General features: G+C 40.2%; 1 protein-coding gene across 5 annotated transcripts in view; it reads left to right on the forward strand.

Annotated features, from left to right (window-relative positions):
- The window catches only part of ldb2a (LIM domain binding 2a), a 119,764-nt gene that overhangs the window by 50,604 nt on the left and 43,571 nt on the right, over window positions 1-25,589 (forward strand). The gene's annotated exons all lie outside the window — the stretch shown is intronic.

Here is a 25,589-nt window from a genome sequence, read left to right on the forward strand (position 1 = left end):
TCAAAATTTGACACCTGGTGGTTCTGCCTCTTTGTTGTTAAATATCTACAATCTTGAAAGTAAAACTAAAGCCAATGATGAAGTGTGAAAATGTGACTTACATTCTACTGATTTTCTTTTCATAAATGTTACTGAGGGACTGGTAAAGTTGGACTTCCCTTTATCTGTGTTTGAGAAGCTTGGTTTGAGTGACAATATCTTTGATAACAGGGGACCTCTAAAACTCAGCATCACAGTATTAAACGAGGACCGCTCCTTGCTTTGCCAACCAGCAGCTTTCCCTTTTGAAATGTAATTTTGAACCGCGTGAACAGTGGTTTCCTGCATCTGAAATGTAGCGGTGTCTTAATGACGTGCTTTGGCTTGTGCATTTGGGCAATTTTAATGAAATCTATTATTATGATTATGATTTTTTTTTTAATTTATTTTTTTATTTTTTCTGTAGCAGCCGAGTGAGTGTTTACCTCACAAAATAGAATACACCAGCCCCCAAAATGACGAGAGAGAGAAAGAGAGAGAGGGAGAGAATTAAAGTTTTATGACTGATGAATATTTCATGTTCTGGGCAGTGATTCCCACATTCTGGTGTGTTTGTGCATGAGCGTGTGTGTGCGCACGTGTGTGTGTGTGTGTGTGTGTGTTCATGCACTTTAGTATGTGTATGTGTCTGTATTCCTCTCAAATATATGCTGGTGTTTTAACCCTTTCTCTACTGTATTTAGAACATAGTGAATTTTTGCTTTTATTCTTGCAAGTATGTAATTGAAGGGTCTAACAATGTACCAACTTCAGTATAAGGCTTGTTGAGTCACAGTTCGGTACTTTTGGTACACAAGAGAAAACAAAGACAGACGACAAAAGACAACAATATTTGTCTTTATTTACAGCAGTCAAGCGCTGCATACTTGTCAGTCAGAAAAGACTTAGCTAACTTAGTCTGAGGGATAAAATAAATAAAAGAAAAGAAAGAAAAGTGAAACATATTCATTAAAAAGTTAACTTAATATTAAAGTCAGCTTTAAAATCAGCAAAGCGTTTTATTTTATATTCCTTTTTGTTCAGTAAACAAAAAATTCAAAACTTTATTACTGGATAAAATAATCAGAGATTTGGATTTACAGTCAGTGGGAGTGACCAAATGTACTGGTGTGCACAGATTCTGGGGATGCTGCAAAAATATGCTGAGATTTAAAATTGAAATTGTGAATAGAATTTGTGGGGTGTCTGCCAATTTTTCAAGGCTAACATTGGAAGGGTACTATATTTGATAAATAGCAACTTGTTTACTGGCAAAATGTTATGGGTGAAGCTCAAGCTGTAAAGGTTTTGGTCTTTGGAGCATAAATATGTAGTAATAAACAGACAGAAACAGACTTCTAAAAGTAATTGTTTGGTTCACAAGACTTAGACAGGAAAGAAAAATCCTTGTGCCAAGGCTAAAAGAAGGTTTGGTCTGAGTTAGAAAAGTAAGTGGGAATATTTAGCAATGACAGTTTTTTCTGGTGCTATAAACTGTTTTTTTTTAACTGAGTACAACTGCCAAGATGAGACTGTCCTTTCTCAGGATCCAAGATATATGGATATGTATATAATGGTTGAGCAAGCTGTTTTTATTACCTTTAGTCACATTTAAGTTAATCAATGTCTGGTGCCTGTCTGAATAAATGAATACAGAATGTGTGCTGGTGTCTACACCTTAAGATGGGTTAAAATTTGGTACAAAATTGGGTTTAATATGATGAAATGTTGTATTTATCTATCTCTAACCACACAGTGAGCAAATTTAAATCAAAAGGTGTCCTTCCGCAACCTGCAAGGTGGAGTCATATGCTCTTTAAAGTTAAAAAAAAACCTCCTGCTATAATGTAATTTCAAAAAGAGTCACATATTTTATTTCACACCATGGTTGAAGGATCAAGATGTATCTAACTGTTGTGGCTCATCAAGATAACATGAGCACACAGAGAGGAAAACATCAGCAACTTTGATAGAAACTGCTAATTTGGCTAAATCTGGTCTTATATTTGCTATAGGGGCTGATACATATGTATCACACATGATCAGGTTTCATTGAATTATCTTCCCAGTGCAAAGGAACTATATTCCTTTAATTTTCTTACGATACAAAGAAATGGTAGAAGTGTCCATCTGAAGTTTGAGACCATAATTGAAAGTGGCATTCATGGTAATCTGAAGGCCCTGGAAATTTTTGACTTTGCAAGATGCAAGAAGATATGGACATTATAAACTCTCTATAGCAGCGGTCCCCAACCCCCGGGCTTTGGACCGGTACCGGTCCGTGAGTCGTTTGGTACCGGGCCGCGAGAGTTGAGGCTCAGGTGTGAAATGTATAGTTTTCAGGGTTTTTATCGGTTTTCAGCGTTATTTTGTTATCGTTTTTATCGTTTTTATCGTTTACTCGGTTTTCCTTGGCCTTTTCAGGTGTGTTATGAATAAATTTTCTTTTTTTCGGTACTGGTACTAGTTTTATTTTGTTGTATTTATCTGCGACACCTTAAAGGCCGGTCCATGAAAATATTGTCAGGCATAAACCGGTCCGTGGCGCAAAAAAGTTTGGGGACCGCTGCTCTATAGTATCTGGAATCTCACTGAAGTGTTGCTGGAGAAAACCTCAGCAGCCCTTATTGACCAATAGTCTTGGGATTTCAGTGTTGTCATTGCAGGGCGTCAAATATTGCTCCTGTGTCAGAGGCTGCTGCTCTTGCAGAGATACACACAAGGTAGAATTCATATACTGCAATATTGGATGCACAGAGAGGAGAGTCCAGTTTTAAAGATCTACTGTCTGCATTACTGGCAATGTATGCTTATTGCAATGTTTGCATGCACTATGCTTTGGTATTGATTTGGCATATCATGCACCTCTCTAGGTTTGTAACTCAGTGGCAGCGGCAGAGACATGAGTGCATAAGCTAACTGTTCATTATGGGCATTTTTAACCCAATGCAGAAGCACCAACATTCTCAAATAATTCGGACAGAGATTGTTACAATACTTCTGGAGCAAACTTGGGAAATGCCGACAATTGCTTTTTTTCTGTTGGCTCCAGTTGCTTTCTTTTACCTTCTACCATGACCTAGATGACCGAGAACCTACACAACTCTTTTGATTTCTTCTATTTGTATACCACCACTTGTGATGCATTAATTTTCTCTGTGTTGTTGCAGCTATCACTTAGGAGAATAGTGCTTATGGGCTGTGCTCATGTCACAGTTTGCCTGAGCAGTGATCAGTAGAAGGGAGAGTAACTCGCATGTTGGTAAGCCAGGAAGTCTTTCCTTCACCATCTGCCTAAGTTATGTAATACCAACTATTTAGTTAGGTTTAGGGAAAAGAAACACAACTTTAACCCTGCATATTAAAAAATAAGCTGAACCAGTGGATTTAAATGTCACTCCATGTGACAAGCTGGATATGAGACCTGTCTCACTAGGGGATTTGATGCCCTCAAAACAAACTGAAAGCTGTAGCTCAACTTTCTTGAGGAGCTGTTTGTCAGTCTCTGGAGCTAAACTTTAGGATGCAGGAAACAAGGACTGTTCTGTGCATCTTTCACAGCGGAGTGAAACCCCCCCATTACGGATAGAACATTGTTTATGAATGTCACTTCTCTGTATTATCAGCATGTGAGTATTAAACAGCTGTGCATGTTATCACTTTTTCTCCCTGTTCCTGTCCTTTTTGAAGCACTTTGCAAGAATGCTGTTTGTCAGAGGTTTGACATACAGTTAACTTGAGTTGACTTAATCAGTTTGCCAATGATCTAATACCCCTCCTTGTTGACTCAGTAATGGTAGCTCATGATGGGCATTTAGATAGAAATATGAGTCAATGAAGACAGACGTTTGTTTGGCAAGTAGCGTAGGTTCTCCTCAACCATCGATTAAGCTCACGGATCAATATGTCAGCTTGGTTTTCATCCATGCATCTTTTTCCCTCACCAATCATCAACAGTAGCTTACACTGAGGGGCAATAATCGATTTTAATAGTATTTTTAGCTTAGCTTATTGATTACAGCACATACCTTAGGTCTAAGCAAGCACTAGTTTGTACACACGTCACAGGCTGAAGAAAATCGATACGTGAGTCTGCTGATCTACTCTGTTTTTCAGGTCCCATAATCTGTTTGCTTTAGCTTAACCTTATGTATGGGTTATGAGGTATGTGTCTGGCCGAGGTTACCGAGATCATTGGGTAACTGAAAGGCCAGAGATTATCAAGAGAGACATTAAATCCATGTCATTTTAACCACTTGGGATTGGAATCACTCAGGAGAGAGAGTGTCTTAAAATGTAAAAATGTGCAGCTGAAGTGTAAAGATAGTCCACTGGGAAAACACATGCTTCAAACAGTACAGTGCTTTCAATAAATTATCGTCTGCCTGTGATCCCTAATGTCGGCTTATGTTTGCGCTACATGTTCATAAATGCTTATAGCCAGTGGGGTCTTTTATGCTATACTGTTTTATTAAATATTTGCATACTGGCTACATTTTGTATCATTTTGTATCATTTTTTTCCTTCTCTTTCAGTCTTAGCTAAGCCACCTAGAAGGCTGTATACATGGCTTTGTCCAGCAGCTTGTTTTCTTTTTTCCCTTTTGGATACTTTAATTCAGATTGTTGATTCTTGCAATCTTTCCCTAATGAGCAGACCACAAAAATAGCATTAGACAGCTTAAAAAAAGAAAAGCAAAAGCTGCTCAGAGCAGATAAAGAAGTCAGACACAGGAGAACCATTAAGAATCCGGTCAGTTTTCACAATAAAAGCCCCTGTGCAGATTAAACACCCTATTTCTGAAAAGCTCCCAGTGTAATTTGAATGTGTGTAAAGGACAAAATAATACTGTGTTGGAAATATACCTGTGGTAACAGTAAAATAAAGTAAAAATAAATAAACTGCAAAAAAAAATGACACAATGCATGTTAGGTAAATAAAGTAGACTTTTGTAAAATACTATTAATGGCCCGGACCTTTTCATGTCACATTTTCAGGTACTTAAGTTTGCTACCCTGATGTGCGGGGCATCAGAATAAGAGAAGTGACAACAGATAAATTAGAAAGTTTAACTAATTAAATAAATGGAATGAATAAAAATGTCTCAGTCCATAGAATATTTTGCAGTAATGCAGTGGATTGGATGAGAAACTTGTACTATATATGAAATACTATAAATATTGTAATACTGTTTAATATGCCGTTTCCTCTCGTTATTACAGATAATATCTGTAGCACAAAGAAATGATTCTTTAAAGTGGCCAAATCTCTGCTGTATTAATTCCTTTGGCCTTTGCATGAAGTCACACAGGGAACTGAACTTTTCACCCTGTAAGTGTTTGAGTCCTTCTCTCTCCACTGAGCCACACAGAGAATTGAACCCTAACCTCTGATTCTATAAAGAACCTTTCCCTGTCCGTTGAGCACAACTCAAACAAGGAAGCGGTTGTCTGATGAATATTTGCAAGATACAGACATTATAGATCATCCACAATTTCTCCCTGCTCTCCCCTTCTCATTTCCATTCTTTTCTGCACTGCGGAGAGCTGCGTTTGCTGCATAATCGCCCACTGAGTACTCCCGACTTTCTTGTGTTTCTCCTCCCCCAATTCTTAATTTGGCTTCATTCTGTGAGCAGTACTCCACCAATATGCTGTTTAGTCATCATCTAGAGTGGACAGGTTGGACAAACAACTCTGCCGTGTCTGAGTGGTCTGGGTATAATCCTGCTAAAAAAAAAGTGACATCCCCTCTGGCAAAAATGATTGATAGCGCAAAATTAGACATAAAATGATTGTACTTTTCAAAGGTTAGAAGTAGCTCAAATCCTATGAATGATCACACTCTAAAACAGTAGATTGTCAGTATTTTGCAGATAGTGAACAATGAACTTTAGGTAATGACATCCAGGTAATGACTTTCTTTTAGAGGAGAACTCCTCTTGTGTTCGCTGCCACATGATGGGTGTTTAGTGACAGTCTGTCGCATTCTCTTTTGTAGTTATTACTATTTCAGCCCACCACGGTTCCAGCATTTTACTCTCAACTTGATGAAAAAATGGGATTGATACTTGTTGATTGGTTCTGCATGAAATTCTGGGGCTGCTTTGACTCAAACTTGACAATATTTGCTCTTTCCCATCTCACACACAGACCTCTATCTGTTAGCTTGATTTAATTTTATTGATTTAATATTTAACATTTTACATGGTGCTGATTCCAGCTTTAAGTGACTTACAATAGATGGATGTTAGGTGTATGTTGTCCTAATTAATTAAACATGTAAAATTTCATACAAAAAGGAGTTTTCTGCAAGATGTGATACTTTTTATTTCTCAGAGATGGAACAAAGGGCATGCGAGAACTCTGTTCTTTTGTTTAAAGATCAACTTAAATTGAGGAAAAACTAACAAAAAAAATGTAGTAAAAGTTCACACAACCACATTCAGGCTCTAGTTTGACTTTTCTATGTTAAAATAATTCCACGGTGTCAGATTTATTTAGGTCACAATCTCAAAATGCAATTACTTAATAAAAAGAGATTTGACACAGCAATCTATCAAAAAAAACCAAAATCGTTTTGCTGTCTGTGCTGAAACTGCTGAATTGGAAATTGTCTTAAAATCCTGGCCTTAAAAGATTTTAAGGGGTATAGATACTCTTGATTCATTTGTCAACAACTCTCACAAAAAGAAAACCTATAATAGCAAATATCATCAGTGTCCAAAGCCTGATCTATCTCATTTGTCTGTGCCACAGAGCCCCAGTGTTGTCCAAAAACTGTTAAAAACACATTGCTGAGCCACACTGTTGCAGTGGATGATGTGCTCTGTCACTAACCATTAACACAAACACAATTTCTAGTCAGTCATATGTACACCTTCCCTCTGCTGGAAATGCTCTCTCAAGCAGCGATTAGGAATTATATAGAATTAGGAAATATATAGAAATATATGTATATAACAATATATATATATATATATATATATATATATATATATATTATAAAATTTTAGAAAACACACATTGTGTGGGTTCATTAGTCAGCACATGTCTCTTAAAAAAGGATGAATATTAGTTTGCAAAATTAGACAACTAACAAATTAAAGGTACCCCAGAACAAGAGCTTACAAAAGATGTGTCGATGATAGTGGTGGAGAGCCCTCTTTAACACAGTGGGCCAAAATCTACCACAGGTGTTAGGTTTGGTTGAGGTCTGATGATTGTGAAAGCTTTAGTATATGATTCACATCATTTTCATACTTATTCAGTGAGCCCTTTGTGCCAACAGCTCGGTGTGATTTTCAGTTAGCCTTCCCTCGAAGTAGATCCAAATTAACTTTAAAAAAAGTGCCCCTTACAGCAGAACCAAGTCACCAGTTCCCCTCGCTGTTTTCTTTTAATTTGTCACAGTTTTATTCATTGTTGAGTGTGATTCTGAATGTGCAGGTGCCCTCTTGTGCTGTTTATGTGTGAATGCGTTTGCCGGTGTGTGTACTCGAGCCAGTGGATCTTTCTTCTGACGCCCCACTCTCGCTTTGGAGCAGAGAACTCGCGCTCGCTGGCTGATGGTGCTGGCAGGAGTCCTGGGGACCAACGGGGGGAAACAATCCCAACAAAGTGGCATGAATTAATGTGACTAATTAACACCACGTTAATTATTTGTAAATTGCATGTTTGGGTACACATTACTTGAGAGACATATGCTGCTTTTCGTGTTCGCCCAAACAAGCGCCAGCTAATCTGTATCTCTGGAGTGCCCCGCGACTGAAGACGGGCCAATCAGCACAGTGCAGGAAAAAGAAAACACATGAAGGAGAAGACGAGAGAGAAATAGAGAAGGAGAGGTGAAGAGGAAGGGAAAATAAATAAGATTGGCAAATGTATTTCATCTCATCTGGGCTCCATGAAAGTTTTTCTCGTCTTTTGCGGTTATTTGAAGTTTGTAAAGCTTGTGCTCTGTTGGCGACTGCCTGTTAAAAGATAAATATTAGAGTTTTCAACAGGGGGTTAGAACACGAGGCTAGTAGTGAATGTTGGAGCTCACAGTTTTATCATTCGTGTCCCCGTGGGCTTTCCCCTTCATCCTCTGACTAACATATTTTAATTGTTTTTCTTTTCTTAATGTTTTTTTTATTTATGAATTTCTCCTCTACAGGTTGTGTTTCAGCAAAGCTCGTGCAGATTCTTCAGCTGTGACCTTTTGTGTTTATTACGTGAAACAAACAAACATTTATGGGGTCCAGTTTCTCAAAGATTTTTTTCTTATATATATTTAATTCAAATTTGAATGTTGTTTCTTTTGTAACTTTACATAATGTAAGAGTGTTGGATAAAGAAATTGCCTTGATCTGTGGCGATGCTATACCTATGCTATATAATAGTTCTCTTTTTTAATTTTTTATTAAAAAGTTAAAAATGTCAATCAAAATATCTCAAAGCTCACGGTGGTGTCTTTAAAGTAACAGTCTATGAAAATCCAAGAAAATTCTGGCAGTTTATAGTTTGTTGGATATTTATTGAATATATATTTGATATGCAGTAAAATACTAAAAAAAAAAGGAACCTGCTTATTTGACCAGTCTCCTCTTCAAGGTCATCTCGTTGTGAATTGCTGCACCAGTCTCTCTGCTATGCCTAGATTGGTCATTGGTTGTCCTGTTTTGTCCTAACCTAGAATTCAGTCCCCCTGGAGTATGAATTTACAGTGCTCACATAGTAGGGCTGGGCCATATCATACAGTTCACGGTAATACCGTTATAATGTTGGGCAACGATAAGAAAATGAAATATCACGATAGGATATGCATAAAACGCGCATGCGCAGAGCCTTTGTTTTCATACGCACATGGCGGAAAAAGCATGGCGGCGACGGAGAATGAGAAGGGTGAAAGAAACGGATGAACTAGAATTGGTTTGTAAAAATGCTGCAACTTCAGTGGTGTGGAACTGATTTAGCTTTCGTCCGTCAGATACACAACAAAGCACTATTTTTGGTAGAGCGTGCTAGTGGGCCGTTGTTATTACAGTGTTTTTTGGAAAATACAGCACACTTAAAAATCAATCCTTTGATTTTTCTGAAAATCGACAGTGGCCCCTTATAATCCCGTGTACCTTATGTATGAATCCTGGTTGTGTTTACTGACCTCGAAACGATTTTATGTCGTACACGGCGCTCGAAAATCTGTCAAATGTTTTAGTACGACTTTGCTAAGCTACGAACCCGCACCACTTGATGGATTGTCGGAGCATTACGGCTATCGTAGGCAGGAGCCTCGCGGAGTGATACGTACTGTGCTTCAACATAATATTACCGTATTGTGTGTATAACCTCGTTTTAAGTTTTGTGGATATTATACATGGTTATGCTGAAGATATGTCGGCCAATTTCCACTGGAAATGCCTTTTGGTTAAACTGTCAGCGAGGAATTTGAATTTGCACTGTTAAATTTATATATAACTTTAATGCACATAAAAAACAGCTGCTTGTTTAAGTGAAAATACATTGATGTTTGTTTTGTTTTTTTTGCACTAATAAAGTTGTGGAGTTGTAAAGTATTTTCTCTAGTGTCAATTATATCGTCAGTTATATCGTTATCGCAAATTTTCAAATGTATATCGTGATAAATATTTTTGGTCATATCGCCCTGCTCTATCACATAGTTTGCTAGAACTCGTCTTACACCTAAATTTCGGGCTTCACCACTGCAGTCGTAGCCATTGAAGAGGACATTGAAGTTTGATCCGTCTGATGCAGAATTCAGTGTTTGCACATTTGAGGTTTAGAGTGAAATCACAAATCTGCATATACAAGTAGTCAGAAGGGAACTTCCAGGGACCTATCCAAATGTAGCAGGACTACACAGGAACAGTGGTGGAGAGCAGCTAGATGTTTGATTACTTAATGAAAAAAAAGTGAGTAAAAAGGCATAAATGAACATTATATCTGATTTCATGCCTGTTATCAAACTTGTGTTTGAGATGGAGAACAACACAAGTACATAAAAACATAGTAGATTAAAGGAAACTCTGTGAACTACAAAAAGGACCTGACATGTCCTTTTACGATGTCCTTGAAAGCACCCTCAAGCTCAACAATTAGGCCTGTTGACGTACAGCAGCTCGGCTAAAGTGTTTGCCTACAATGTAAATATTGAGTAAGGGAGGCTAGAAAATATTTGAGCCTCAGTCTAGAACCTGTCTGAGGAGAAACACAAGACTGTTGTGCTTGAAATGATCCAAGACTTGCTAGCATGACTACCATTACATGCTTATCTATCACTCTGTCACTCCAGGCTATGCACGCTGGTTTTTATTAGGACAGTTTTGGTTGAGAAGACGCAACCAAAACTCCTGCATGGTTTGGTGGGGTGTGCAAGAAGCAGATCTGCGTATCACCTGAGCACCCCCCCACCCCCCAACTCCCCCAGCCCTCTGTCTATTTCTCTGTCTCACCCTGTCTTGCTGCCTATCCTTCCTATTACCCCTCAGTGGGTCTTCTTTTCCTCATTGACAAGCACTTATTTTTTCATCTTCCCTCCTAGTTTCTTCTCCCTCTTGCTCTCTCTCTCTCTCTCTGTCTCTCTCTCTCTTTCATCCCTTGCTCATTTTCTGTCCCAATCCTTCTACCCAACGCACCCCTCCCACCCCCACCCTACACACCCCCTCTACCCTTCTCCCCCTCGTCTCCTCAGAGCTCCTCCGCATTAGCAGTCAGCTCCACTCCTAGACGTACTTTGTTTTTCAACCGTGGTAGAGACCGAGTGAGGGAGCGAGCGAGATACAGGGAGAGAGAGAGAAGTGAGAGAGGGTGCAGTGCGAGTGATAGAAAGAGAGAGAGCGAGAGAGCATCATTTACACAGTCATCCACGCCGAGCGGACCCAGCAGCTCGCTCTCCCTCCCTCCTCTTCCCTCAGCCACTGCTCACGATGCCAAACATTTTATGTGTTATTTAGTCATGCCTGACTTTATCGAATTTGAAAAACATGCCAGTCACGGGTACACCCTCCCCCTGTCTCCTCCCCCCTTCTGCACCCCCCCACCCACACACACACACCCAACCGCCGACATCATCCCCATCGCCCTCTCTTTCTCCGTCTCTCGTTTTAGACTCCACCATCCAGGTCTGACCTCAAGAGCCTCTTGAGCCACTGTCTTTAGGGACATTTCACTTCTAAATGAAGTTTTATTCCCAGGCTTCACCTCCCCTCCTCCTACCCCACACCCCCACCTCCTCCTGACCACCCACCCGCCCTGGGGGAAGGAGAGAAAGAGCATAATTCTAGCCAACAGAGTGTTGACTCTAAGATGGATTATTTCTGCTTGAAATCAGAGGCCATGTGCTGCTGGATAATGTGGCTGTCCCGATTTTTTTTTTCCTCCAGTGTTCTAATGATGGAGATTTGACGGGCAGGAAAATGCGGAGGAACAGAGAGACTTGTTCCACTAGGCAAGGAACGAGAGGCTGAAGAAAATCCCAACATGCCTGCTTTTTATAATCCCAAAGTCAGGATTTATGTGTGTTTTGGATTTTTTTGTTATTTAACAGTCCTGCATAGCTTAGCTGGTAGAGCAGGTCACTAACACTTCCCAGGATTAGAGAGCTGAAACCAATGATGCTAGAAAGAAAACAAAATAAAAGAGTATGGATTTATGCATTAAGGTCTGATTTAGTTATTTTTTAATCTAACATATCTCATCAGAAGAACCCATGCACCCTTAAATGCAGGTGCTTATTTGCACAGATTTACATCTAGAAGTTATATATGACATGCCCATCTCAAAACTACAACTTAGGAGTGCCAGAAGTTGGATGTTTCAGTCATTTATCCATTACTGTAAGCTAGAAAGAGTGGACTTCTCCCTGCTTTTGGAAAATACATTAACAGTTGGTACTTTATTAGGACTTGTTACAGTAATCTCACTTAAGCTCAGCTTCGCTGCATCCTCTGCATCCTCTTGAACGCAAATACAATATGTGGGTGTATTTTTCCACAACCAAATCATGCTCATTTTTTCAAATTAGCCTCCCTTCAGTGCAATCTTTCCATGTACCCCCTGGTAACTCCAAAAGTGGTCCCCTGGGTACAAGTACTCCTGGTTGGGAATCACTAATTTAGGCAGCATTCGGGCCAACATACAGCCCTACTTTAAACAACATAGCCTCATCTTTCATTTCAATGAGGCCATTCCAATGACGCAGCGGGATGCAAGTACAGAAGGCTCCAGCAAAATAACAATAGTCATCCAGTGAAGCCGTGGAAGTGGAAGTTGTTTCAAATTCAGCTGAATAAAGTGCAGCACCATTTAGCAAGATGTTGCTAATGTTAGATTACTTGCAGATTGTAAGTAATATTTCTACTGTTAATCTGGTGATTATTGCCACAAAAACCACAGTGGAAATAATATCCTCTGACAAATTCTCAAGTTAGAAACCAGTAATGTATTTTTCACAATTTCTTTTGTTGGTGTTTTTTTCTATATTTGAACATTTAGCAAGAACAACATCTGCAGCTGCTTTTAGTAAATGCTATCTTATTTGTTGAAAGTCTGATGGAAGTTAACGTGGCTGATATTAAAACATTTAAAAGCATATTTAAAGTATGTCATGCAAACTGGATCTCTGGGATATTGTTTTATTGTCTTACTAGCATGTGTAATTTTTTCTATCAGGGCTGTTTTCAGAAGCCCACTAAAACTACTTTGTCTTCCATATATGCCATAGCTGTCTTTGTCCATGAGGGGAAACTGTATTGTACTCTAAACAGTATAACTATTTAGCCTTTACCTGATGGGCTACAGTACAAGTACAAGTGGCACATGAAGAAAAATTCACAAAAATATTAAGGAAAAGAAAATCCAAAAGGGACATGAATATTTGGACAAAGCACCTCAAGTGCAGTTGTTAGTTCAGGACTGGTTGCTGGTTCAGATTCCCTGTGCATTTGAGTGGATGAGAATCACTTTCCCCTCCAGTAACTACTGGCTGTGCCCTTGAGCAAGTCAAGTTGCTCAAGTGGAACTGCATGGCGATGTTTGGATTAAGCCAGTGGTTGCAGAGCTGCTCTCAGGTGTGTATGTGTACATACGTTTGAAGGAGGGCAGTGCTGAAACTAAGTAGCAGTGTTCAACAGAAAATCTATAACTAGAAAAATAAGAGAAAGAAAAGCAGGCTCTTTAAGAGGGAATGTGTTGCCAAGATGTGGTTTTGAAGATGGTGTGAGTCGTTCAGCAGATTGCGTCTACACAGCTGCTCAAGAAGTAACTGAAACTGCAATATTGAGCTCTGCAGTTACAAGACGAGGCTGTAATTTTTATCCCAAGTGAAAGTAAAGGCTGTTAGATGCAGCTGTTCTTTGCTGGTGGTATACAGAATATCTGATCTGCATATCAAGTTGTCCACTAAAGACAGTCTTGCTTTATTTTTTTTAAGTAAATTCCATTTATTAATATCTCTTTTTTTACTGAGATTATTTCTTCCAAGTGCTAAAATAAAGCTGTTTTTCCACATCCTGCAAAGTATCCATCCTAAGAAATTGTGACTGTAATTGTGCTTTTCTTAGAAGTAAAAGACTAGTTTATTAAAGATTACTGGATCAACAAAAATTTTAATTAATCTTTTTTAGTTTTGATTTAGAATTCCCACATTATTAAGTTGCTCTACTTTGTCAAATTGTAAATATTAACTACTTTGATTTTGTGTGACGTTAAAATTGATGCCTTTGAGTTTGCCATTTTTGAAATGGAGATTTTGAATTGGTGAAATTGTGAAGATTGTTTTGAATGTTGAGTCAAGGCTTTCTCATAATTATTAAACACTGATACGAGAAGGAGAACCCTTTTTTTTTTAAACCCTGACTTATTGCAGTGCATTTTGATGGAAACAGACCTGTAGCAGGATTTTAGGTTCTTAGTGGGGAGGTGGAGTGGGATTTTTCCTGATGTTGCAGAGGTAGAAGTTCTGAGACAAAAGAAAGTCTAAGCTGCAGAAGTTTTGGTGTGAATGTGTTTCTGATAAGAATGGTTTGTTTTGCCAAAGATGCTCCTGTGAAATTAAAGTTTATTACATTCAAATAAACTAAGATTATGCAATTAACAAATTATAGGTAATATTTCCACAATCAAGAGTTAAAACATAGAAGTAATTGCTTTTCATTGCATGATTCCAAACTATAAAATTCATCTAAGTATTGAAGAATCTGTATCTTGCATGTTTTCACAGTGCATGTGTAATGCAATGGGAAATGTAAGCCTCATGCACTGTATTATCCAGTCTTCTCCTTGAAGCCAGCTAACACAGAGGAGATAGAAACCAGACAAAGCCTGAGGGCTATAAAATACTGAAGACACTTTCTCCCTCCGTGACTCCTCCTCCAGTTTTCATCATGCAGCCTGTTCATTGTCTCTTTAGGCTTCTGTGGAAAGTTTGCACCGCAGAAGTTGTCCATCTTAATAATTCAGTTTAATACCAAACTAAGTCATGGAAGCTTATTATTCTGAAAAGTCTGTGAAACTCTTGAGCAGTATCACTCATATGAGGAATATTCAAAATTCAGTGTATTATATAAAGTGCTGTACTCGGAAGAGGTGAACTGAAAATGTATGGTGTTGTCTGCTGTTTGAAGATAGTCTTCAGTGTTCGGATTGCTGGAAGTATTGAACTGACCACAATGCACTGGAAGATTTATTTGACACTTGCTTAAAGGAAAGATCAGAGTCGATCAATCAATCAGACTCCATCGAGGAGTGAAGGATTCTGATATTGTTTCGAAAGAGAATAGAAGTCTGTCCAGTCCAGAAGCAGTGAATCGTTACATCTCAGGACAATCAATAATTTGTGTTAAACTATACAGTGGGGCAAAAAAGTATTTAGTCAGCCACCGATTGTGCAAGTTCCCCCACTTAAAATGATGACAGAGGTCAGTAATTTGCACCAGAGGTACACTTCAACTGTGAGAGACAGAATGTGAAAAAAAAATCCATGAATTCACATGGTAGGATTTGTAAAGAATTTATTCGTAAATCAGGGTGGAAAATAAGTATTTGGTCACCTCAAACAAGGAAAATCTCTGGCTCTCACAGACCTGTAACGTCTTCTGTAAGAAGCTTTTCTGTCCCCCACTCGTTACCTGTATGAATGGCACCTGTTTGAACTCATCATCTGTATAAAAGACACCTGTCCACAGCCTCAAACAGTCAGACTCCAAACTCCGCCATGGCCAAGACCAAAGAGCTTTCGAAGGACACCAGGAAAAGTATTGTAGACCTGCACCAGACTGGGAAGAGTGAATCTACAATAGGCAAGCAGCTTGGTGTGAAAAAATCAACTGTGGGAGCAATCATCAGAAAATGGAAGACATACAAGACCACTGATAATCTCCCTCGATCTGGTGCTCCACGCAAGATCTCATCCCGTGGGGTCAAAATGATCATGAGAACGGTGAGCAAAGATCCCAGAACCACACGGGGGGACCTGGTGAATGACCTGCAGAGAGCTGGGACCAAAGTAACAAAGGTCACCATCAGTAACACACTACAACGGCAGGGAATCAAATCCCGCAGTGCCAGACGTGTTCCGCTGCTGAAGCCAGTGCATGTCCAGGCCCGTCTGAAGTTTGCCAGAGAGCGCATGGATGATACAGCAGAGGATTGGGAGAATGTCATGTGGTCAGATGAAACCAAAGTAGAACTTTTTGGTATAAACTCAACTCGTCGTGTTTGGAGGAAGAAGAATACTGAGTTGCATCCCAAGAACACCATACCTACTGTGAAGCATGGGGGTGGAAACATCATGCTATGGGGCTGTTTTTCTGCCAAGGGGACAGGACGACTGATCCGTGTTAAGGACAGAATGAATGGGGCCATGTATCGTGAGATTTTGAGCCAAAACCTCCTTCCATCAGTGAGAACTTTGAAGATGAAACGAGGCTGGGTCTTCCAACATGACAATGATCCAAAACACACCGCCTGGGCAACAAAGGATTGGCTCCGTAAGAAGCATTTGAAAGTCCTGGAGTGGCCTAGCCAGTCTCCAGACCTCAACCCCATAGAAAATCTGTGGCGGGAGTTGAAAGTCCGTGTTGCTCGGCGACAGCCCCAAAACATCACTGCTCTCGAGAAGATCTGCATGGAGGAATGGGCCAAAATACCAGCTACTGTGTGTGCAAACCTGGTAAAGACCTATAGTAAACGTTTGACCTCTGTTATTGCCAACAAAGGTTATGTTACAAAGTATTGAGTTGTATTTTTGTTATTGACCAAATACTTATTTTCCACCCTGATTTACGAATAAATTCTTTACAAATCCTACCATGTGGATTCATGGATTTTTTTTTCACATTCTGTCTCTCACAGTTGAAGTGTACCTCTGGTGCAAATTACCGACCCTTGTCATCATTTTAGGTGGGGGAACTTGCACAATCGGTGGCTGACTAAATACTTTTTTGCCCCACTGTATACTATATGTCCTATCTCGATTCCTAGCTGATGTTCAATCGCATATATTTAAGAGTGCATACACTACAGAACTGCTAAAATATTGAAAATCATTTGTGTAGGATTATTGTTCAAGTGCCGTTCAGCTACAGACAAAGCCTGAGGGCTATAAAACACTGAAGACACTTTCTCCCTCCGTGACTCCTCCTCCAGTTTTCATCATGCAGCCTGTTCATTGTCTCTTTAGGCTTCTGTGGAAAGTTTGCACCGCAGAAGTTGTCCATCTTACAGTTTTTCTCGATTGCTAAAACACATTTCCTGAAACTACGCCTCATATCCTCACAACAGTAAACACAAATCCATAACATCTCACTCAATTTCCCAAACATCCTATTTCCAGGTCAAAATGAAGCTCTACACCCAAAACTATTCACTCCTGCTGAAAAACCAAACTTTGCCCACAGACATCAAACACAAGCCCTCAAAAACACACACACTACAACAGAGTTTTGCACACTGGTACAATTAATTCAAAACAATAGTTCCAAAACAAATAGGTTGCTTATGGTTCTCCCCTTCAAAACCCTTGTCACATGATAAACACAAAAGACGCAACCAATGTATGTACAGTGGCACATTGTCATTCATGTACTATACAGTACAACACACACCAGAAACATTATCCCACCTCAGCATCTTGTCTTTGGTCTGGGTCAGGCCAGAGAATCTCATCCACATCACAGGCTATATTGGCCCCAGCCAGGCAGCGGGGGTAAAATCCTCTTGCATGCCTGATCCACCCCTGGCATGCATCTACTGATATGTCTAGGCAGGCCTCTTCCATGGCCTGAAGGAGGTGAACATGGACATAAGGTTCTCGGTCATACACTTTCCACCGCCATGCCGAAAATAACTCCTCTATCGGGTTTAGAAAGGGAGAGTATGCAGGCAGAAAGATATTAGAAAACCTTGGGTTATTGGTAAACCAATCACGAACCAGAGCAGCGCGATGGAAGCTGACGTTATCCCACACAACAACGTAGTGAGGCTGCTCTGGCTGTGCTGGTTCCCTGTAGTCCAGCTGGAACATATGTTGTCTTAAACCATCAAGAAAAGCAAGGAGAAGCATAGTGTTATAGGGTCCTAGTACGCCATGGCGGTGGAGTACCCCTCGTTGGCTGATGGCTGCGCACATAGTGACATTCCCCCCACGCTGACCAGGGACATTTACAATAGCCCGATGGCCAATTATGTTCCTCCCCCTTTTCCTTCTTTTGGTCAGGTTAAAACCTGCCTCATCCACAAAGATTATTTCATGGGGAACAGGCCGTCCTTCAATCTCAAAGATTCTCTGCAAAACACATAACACAGTAGAGTCAATCGGTACCCTGAACCACAGTTCAAGAGTGCTGAAATGGCAGCATAAACTGCCATGCTGTGATGGTACACAATACTTTATACAGTATCAAAACTCATTCCTGAACATATTCCACACGTTAGTTTTTCACTCTGTCAGAGTTTCGTTCGAAAGGGACTCGGTATGCCTGTTTCATCCGGAATTGATTCTTTCGGAGGATGCGGTCAATTGTGGAGAGGCTGATGGCATTTATGCCTCGAAAAAGATGATCATCCTCAATCACTCTCCTTTGAATCTCTTGCAGGCGGATTACATTATTTGCAATTACCATGTTTACAAGTTCCCTCTCTTGCTCCTCCGACAAAAGCCTTAACCTGCCTCCACCAGGTGGTCGTCTCTGTGTCCTACAAAAATAGAAGCACTCATTACTGTAACTGTCACACAGTCATTTTACAGGCAAATAATGGAAACATACTGAAACTCAAGACACATAAGTTCAGTAACTTAAACGTTACTGTACAAAGCAGTCTTACTGCAAGTACACCTACCTGTTTTCCTCCCTGAAGGTTCTGATGATGGAGGCAACAGTGAAGCGACTCAAATTTGGTTGTACTCGTTGCCCAGCCTCCCTCATAGTCATCCCATGGACAAGGACATGGTCAACTAAAGTGGCTCGAATTTCATCCGAGACTGACTGTCTTCTTGCCCTTGCTCTTCCCCTTCCTTGTCGCCGTCGTTCTCCACCTCCTTCACCACGTCCTCTTTCTCCACCACGTCCTCTTCCTTTGCATCTCTTTGGATCCATTGTTTCAAACCTGAATGAGCTGACTTTGGCCCTTTTATCTATCTATCGCAGGTTCTGATTGGTGTGTGCTAAATTTTGACTCCTAGTGTTTCCACCTGGTTAATTGTGTGCTAATTGAGCTCAAGCTATGCTGACTTAAGTTAACATTATTGCATGCTAGTGCTTTCTAAATGACTACATGGTGTAAGCACTGTAAAATGTAGGGATTTGTGTGTAGAGTTTTGCAGTAACAGTTCACCAAATTTGAGTCATGTGTCAAAGCAGGGAATAGTGTTTATAGTTCAGGGAAATGGGTGAGCTTTTTGAACAGTAGCGTTACGGTTTTGAAATTTTAGTTTAGAGGCCTGGTTATAGTGTTTAAGCAATCGAGAAAAACTGTAATAATTCAGTTTAATACCAAACTAAGTCATGGAAGCTTATTATTCTGAAAAGTCTGTGAAACTCTTGAGCAGTATCACTCATATGAGGAATATTCAAAATTCAGTGTATTATATAAAGTGCTGTACTCGGAAGAGGTGAACTGAAAATGTATGGTGTTGTCTGCTGTTTGAAGATAGTCTTCAGTGTTCGGATTGCTGGAAGTATTGAACTGACCACAATGCACTGGAAGATTTATTTGACACTTGCTTAAAGGAAAGATCAGAGTCGATCAATCAATCAGACTCCATCGAGGAGTGAAGGATTCTGATATTGTTTCGAAAGAGAATAGAAGTCTGTCCAGTCCAGAAGCAGTGAATCGTTACATCTCAGGACAATCAATAATTTGTGTTAAACTATATACTATATGTCCTATCTCGATTCCTAGCTGATGTTCAATCGCATATATTTAAGAGTGCATACACTACAGAACTGCTAAAATATTGAAAATCATTTGTGTAGGATTATTGTTCAAGTGCCGTTCAGCTACAGCGAGACTGCATATAAACGAATGCATGCTCTGTTTGGATGCATTTTTAGTGCATGTTTAATGAACCTATTTCCTTTTTGTGTCAAAAGACAGAAAGTATAATTTTGGAAAAAAAATTTATGAACTAGATAAGACAAATAACACCAAACCATCAACCAATAAGAATTTTAAATATATAATATAAGTAAATGCTTTCTTCTTATCAAAGACAAAAGTAATCCGAGAAGGTTTGGAATAGTTCTGCTTTTACAGAGCTGGTCACAATTCCTGATAATCAATTAATCGTGTTGACCAGCAGCACCTGTCTGCTACTAATTCCTACGGAAGCTGTAAGGTTGTCCGTAGTTTTGCACAGAACTTTGTGATAAAAAGAAAATTTCTTTATCACATTTCAGCCCAGTAACAAGTAATGTAACCAGTGTCTTCTATCTGTACCTTATATTTATCTTTAAATAAGTACAAACATATATCTTTAGTAGCTTGGTCCCACAAAAATACACTCATATTGTTAATAAGTAAAGTTATGACTGTGTAGCCACTAGGGGTGCAACGATACACAAAATTCACGGTTCGGTTCGGTTCGATACTTTGGTGTCACGGTTCGATATTTTTTCGATACAAAAAAATGTTCATGCATTTTTAATTTGTCATTTATTAAAATTATAAATATATATTTTAACTCAAAAGTACAGTTTTTAAATTTAACCCTAACCCTTGTGCGTGTTTTTTATTTTGACAGCGAATGCGCACCTGCGGACCACTTATGTGCAGCCCTGGTTATTTAGCTTGTCATATTGCAGCCACAGAAATTCTTTTGTCCATGAAACCATAAAGCTGCACTTTCTTTTTGCCTTATAGTCTGATTTGTCATAACTTCTCTGTTTTGTGGTAAGCTTTTCTTTGGCTGTCACTTCTTCACCCTGACCTGTCTTATTTGGCTCAGCAGAACTGAAATGCTTTTACACACTCACTCACATAAGCTCAGCGATTCTCTGCGCGATCAACCTCTCACATGTTTAAGCTTGCTGCGGGAGATTTCACTTGTCATGTTTGCATAGTAAGCTAACGATTAATAAGACGATGTCAGAGGAATTGGTGCACAAATTATCATCACTCACAGACAGGGTTGCCAACTCGCTGAAAAATAAATAAGGGACACCTCGTGGCCAGGGCCGGGCAACCCAGTTGTCTTCACCCTTCCCAGTGTGGTAGCTATTTTTTTTGTGTGTGAAATTATTTTTTTAACCATTTGACTTGAATTTGATTTAAGCAGATGCATATTCTTTGTGATATGACCATATGGGAAACAAATGATCATTTAGCCATTTATTTTTAGCTCAAAATGACAACATTAACACAGTAAAACAGGTCTCTTTCTTAAACAGAAGCCTGTCATGCTTAACTTTTGAGAATATAAGTAAATCTTTCTTTAAAAGAACTCTGTCCTGCTTAACTTAAAATTATATAAATTAATAGAAAGCAATAGAACAAAAAATATTCCTGTAACTGTGCACATATAGTGCATATAGTACAATTGGCTTCAGTTGAGGTATTATTTCAGCTTTTCTAATGCTAATCAGCTGCTCCTGTTTGTAAACCCACTTGTTCCCATGATTATGCATCTTAACTCATCATCATTATTCAACTATGTATTACTTTTATGTATTAGTCATCTATTTGTTGTAATCATCTATCCTTGCAGTTGTTTCTTACACAAAATAAATTATATTATCACACTTCTGGCCACATAGCGCTGATATTCACTGCACATGCCCATAATAACCTTAACCAGAGGGTTTAAAAAAACAAACCAATGTTTACATACCATATCTGCTTCTGCCGTGGCCTGGTGGACAAAAAAATGGTTAAGGGTTCCCTGAGCTTTCACACCCCTCATGTTCTTCTTGTGCCCACCACTAGAAGCATGCCTATGGAAAAAGTGCGCTGGCACACAGTGCAGTGCGCTTTAAAGGTGTTATCGTGCACTTTTCCAGCCAGGTGTTTTCCTTTTCCCATTCCTCCCTGTACTTTTGCAGCCTTTTTTTCTTTCTCTGAGCGAACAAACATTGCTGCTCCAATGCTGGGCTTACACTGTGCGATTTTTGGCCCATTTTGAGCCGATTTTTGAGTCGTGCGACCGATTTGGTGATCGGCCCGATTTTGGCCTTCATCGTGCATCGTGTAGTATACGTGGGGTAACGACAAGCGATTAACACCTCACGACCAGCTCCCGATAATCAATCGGTCGTGAGGGTGTCAACACAGCCGCTCACGCGCTAACACGTAAACGTCGGTGAAAAAGATGGAGCAGCATGGCTGTGCGGTGTGTGATCTGGACCCAAGCGATGGAGGCACAACTTGTAGAACTTTGGAAAGCTCATCCGAGCCTTTTCGATGTGGCATCACAAAATTATCACGACCACAACAACCGTGAAAATAGTTTGATTTACACTGCTGCTTAATCACAGCTGCCTGATCAATGTTTTTCAATTTAGCAAAGTTGATGGTGGTGGGGTGTCTGTGTGAGTGAAAGACAGAGAGGGAGAGCGAGCGACAGAATTTCTGTTATAACCTTCATTTTATGGAGGCACAGTGTGAGCACTCAGGTCTCATCAGAGCATCGGGCGGTATAGTGTGAGACTCTGCATCGTGACCTGCAAACTTCTAACCCCTGTGAGTCAATCGTGCAGTTTGAGCAGGAGCTGAATAACGTGAATGAAAAAAAATCGCACAGTGTCTGCCCAGCTTTAGGTGTACTGTCGTCCGAGACTTGCACCGCAGTGTCAGCGTTTGTTTCCCTGTTGGCCATGCTTCTTGTTGTGGTCATCTGTTGTCTTCCGGTATTTTCTCCGCAAGCGACCTTTCCTCGACCAATGAGATAAGCGGTAATCTGAATTGTCATACTCGAATTGTCATAAGTGTGCTGTCAGCTCATTGGTCACAAAGCAGGAGAGGGGCTGGGAATTATGTTTTCAAACAAAGCGTTAATTCCATTAACATTTATAGACTACTTTTGATTCTCACTGTATTACGGGACAAAGTGCGTCCCTTATTAGCTCAATACGGGACGTGTACTTTTGTTTCTAAATACGGGACGATTCCGTTTTTTAAGGGACGGTTGGCAACCCTACTCACAGATCAGTGCTGTCGCTCTCTATACACAGTTCACACGATTGCAAAGTGAAAGCAAAAAAACAAGCGCAAATTCAAACGCGATTTCAATATGTCACATATTGACAGTGGCTCACCGATGCCAATGACATAATTACCCAGCTACATTTCTGAAAGAATGCAAAAGCATTGACATATATTTTTCCTACAATAGCCCGACGGGCAGGGAAGAGATAGATTTTGGTAGCCCGACTGAAAAAATCGCTAGCTCCGGGACGTCGGGCTAGCGATATTGCAAGCCCTGTATCTGATTGAGGAATCACTCATCTTTAGAAAAGAGAGTTTATTACAGAGAAATGGCTCTTTCCAAAATAAAAGCTATACTATCCGCTTCTTCTGGGCTATATTCTCAGCAGCATAAGGAGAATCATGTGCTAACAGCTGTCTAAATGACTCGGCTAAAGTTAGTAGCATGCTTGCTTTTTTTTGTCTGCTTCCACTTGTCTTTGCACTAGGATGATGTCGGCGTAAATGTGCAGTCATATTCGTTGTGTTCCCGCTAGTGCTTTCAGGTTAATCTCGTTGAAATGACCTTAACGCCACAACACGGCAAATCTCCGTTAACGAGCTACCGCCGATCGCTCCGTGCATGGGGCTAGACGGCCAACACGTTAACGAGCTAACTGTGCTAGCACACTAGTTCACACCAATGTAATTGAGCATTGCATGGCACATCCAACATACTGTTTTACTTTAGTCCATGACTCGCTTACCTTCAGGGTCATACGTCACATGAAAACCAAAATAATTCCAAACGCCAGAACTGAATGAGGGTGGGGGAGGTGCCCTGCGCTCTTCCTTCTGACTATGCTGTCTGTGTTGAGCGCTCAGTGGATCTGCGCTCGACAGTGCAGCCTAGGCGGAGTAGTCGAACACAGATTCACTGAGCGCTCAACACAGACAGCATCGTCAGAAGGAAAATTGATAAAAGAAATTACAAATGTTGTATTGTTCGATACATATGCGTACCGAACCGAAAGCACTGTATCGAACGGTTCAATATCGATACGAATATCGTTGCACCCCTAGTAGCCACATCAGACACCACCTCCATTGTCAAGTTTGCTGACGACACTGCTGTTGTGGGCCTGATCTCCGACAACATCGAGACGGCGTACCTGGAGGAGATTAGGAACCTGGAGACCTGGTGCCAGGAGAATAACCTCCTCCTAAACATCAGCAAGACTAAGGAGCTGATCGTGGACTTCACTACAAAGCAGGCGAGGAATTACAAACCCCTCATCATCAGTGGCACGCCAGTGGAGAGAGTGGACAGTTTCCGATACCTGGGTGTCCACATCACTCAGGACCTGTCATGGTCCTGTCACATCAACACCCTGGTTAAGAAAGCCCGTCAGCGTCTCTTCTTCCTCAGAAGACTTAGAGACTTCCATCTGCCACTGAAGGTGCTCAAGAACTTCTACTCCTGCACCATCGAGAGCGTCCTGATGGCAAACATCTGCACCTGGTTTGGGAACAGCACCAAGCAGGACAGACGAGATCTGCAAAGGGTGGTGCGCTCAGCCGAACGCATCATTCAATCAGAGCTCCCTGACCTGCTGTCCATCTACACCAAGTCCAAAGCTAGGAAGATTATGATGGATCTCTCCCATCCCAACAATGGACTCTTCTCACTGTTGAGGTCTGGGAAGCGCTTCCGCTCCCTTAAGGCCAAAACAGAGAGAATGAGGAGGAGCTTCTTCCCCCAGGCTATTCGGGGCCTGAACCAGGTGTAGGACTGGACTCTCCCAAACACGTCACTATAAGACTGGACTCTCACACACGTCACCACACATTTCCTATAATCCATAATTCCTATAATTTATAATCCTTATCTTTATAATTTCTTCTGCTATTTGCACATTCTTTACTGTAAATTCTTAAGTTAATTTGTAAATTTTTGTAGTAAACTGTAAATTGTAAATATTGTAAAACTTTTCTTCTGTCATTTAATGGTCGGGCATTGTACAGCTACAAGCATTTCACCCCCATGCCATACTGTGTATGGTTGTGTGTGTGTGACAAATAAAATTTGAATTTGAATTTGAATTTGAAGTTATCTCACAGTCTGATCACACCTTCTTTGCTGGTGTATGAGTATTTATAGCATTCAGAGCGGTGATATCAGATAGTATCAAATTAAAACAAAGCAACAAAGCAAAGGTTTTGGGTGATTGCTTGGGTTTACGCATGTGATATCCAAGAGGTTTGCATTCTTTTGTGAAATTATAAAATGGTTTTGAAGGAATCCATGCTCATAGTCATCAAATTAAAAGAACAGTTGTCAGTTTTCCCACTTTCTCTCTGAAAATGAGTTAAGAAAATTGATACCGCTGTACATGTGTTCAGCCAGGAGTTGATTAGATTACCTTATTGTGAGGTTTGAAGAAAAGCAAATCATCCAAGCTGGCTCTGTTCAAAGTTCGAACATAGTGCCTGGTGGATTGACCCGAATGCCGAGTGGTTGGGGTTCATACAGCAACCCTCCATATGCTCTGAGCACTGGATCCAGTTTGACTGTCAGTCTGGCACCATGTGCTGCATGTTCTTTTCCTGCACTCTCTCCTACATTTTTTGTCTCCATCCCCAGTTTTCCTGCCAAAGTAAAAGCAAAGATGTCCCCAAAACCAATGCTTAATGCCCATCTAAAGTTTATTAATTGATAGACTGTATCTGATTTGTTTAATCTGTATGCAAACACAAGTGTGTAGATAAAACGTTAACCTAATTTGTGGTTTAAGAGCTTTTGAACTTTGCACACAGCCAGGATTCTTGCTTCCTGCTGGTTCAAGTATTTATGCTAAGTTAAGCTAATTGTCTCACCGCTCCAGCTCAGTAACTGACAGATTTAAGAGTAGCATCAATCTTCTCATCTACCTCATGGCAAGAAACAAACAA

The sequence above is a fragment of the Rhamphochromis sp. 'chilingali' genome (assembly GCF_963969265.1).
Source record: "Rhamphochromis sp. 'chilingali' genome assembly, chromosome: 13".
Taxonomy (NCBI): domain Eukaryota; kingdom Metazoa; phylum Chordata; class Actinopteri; order Cichliformes; family Cichlidae; genus Rhamphochromis; species Rhamphochromis sp. 'chilingali'.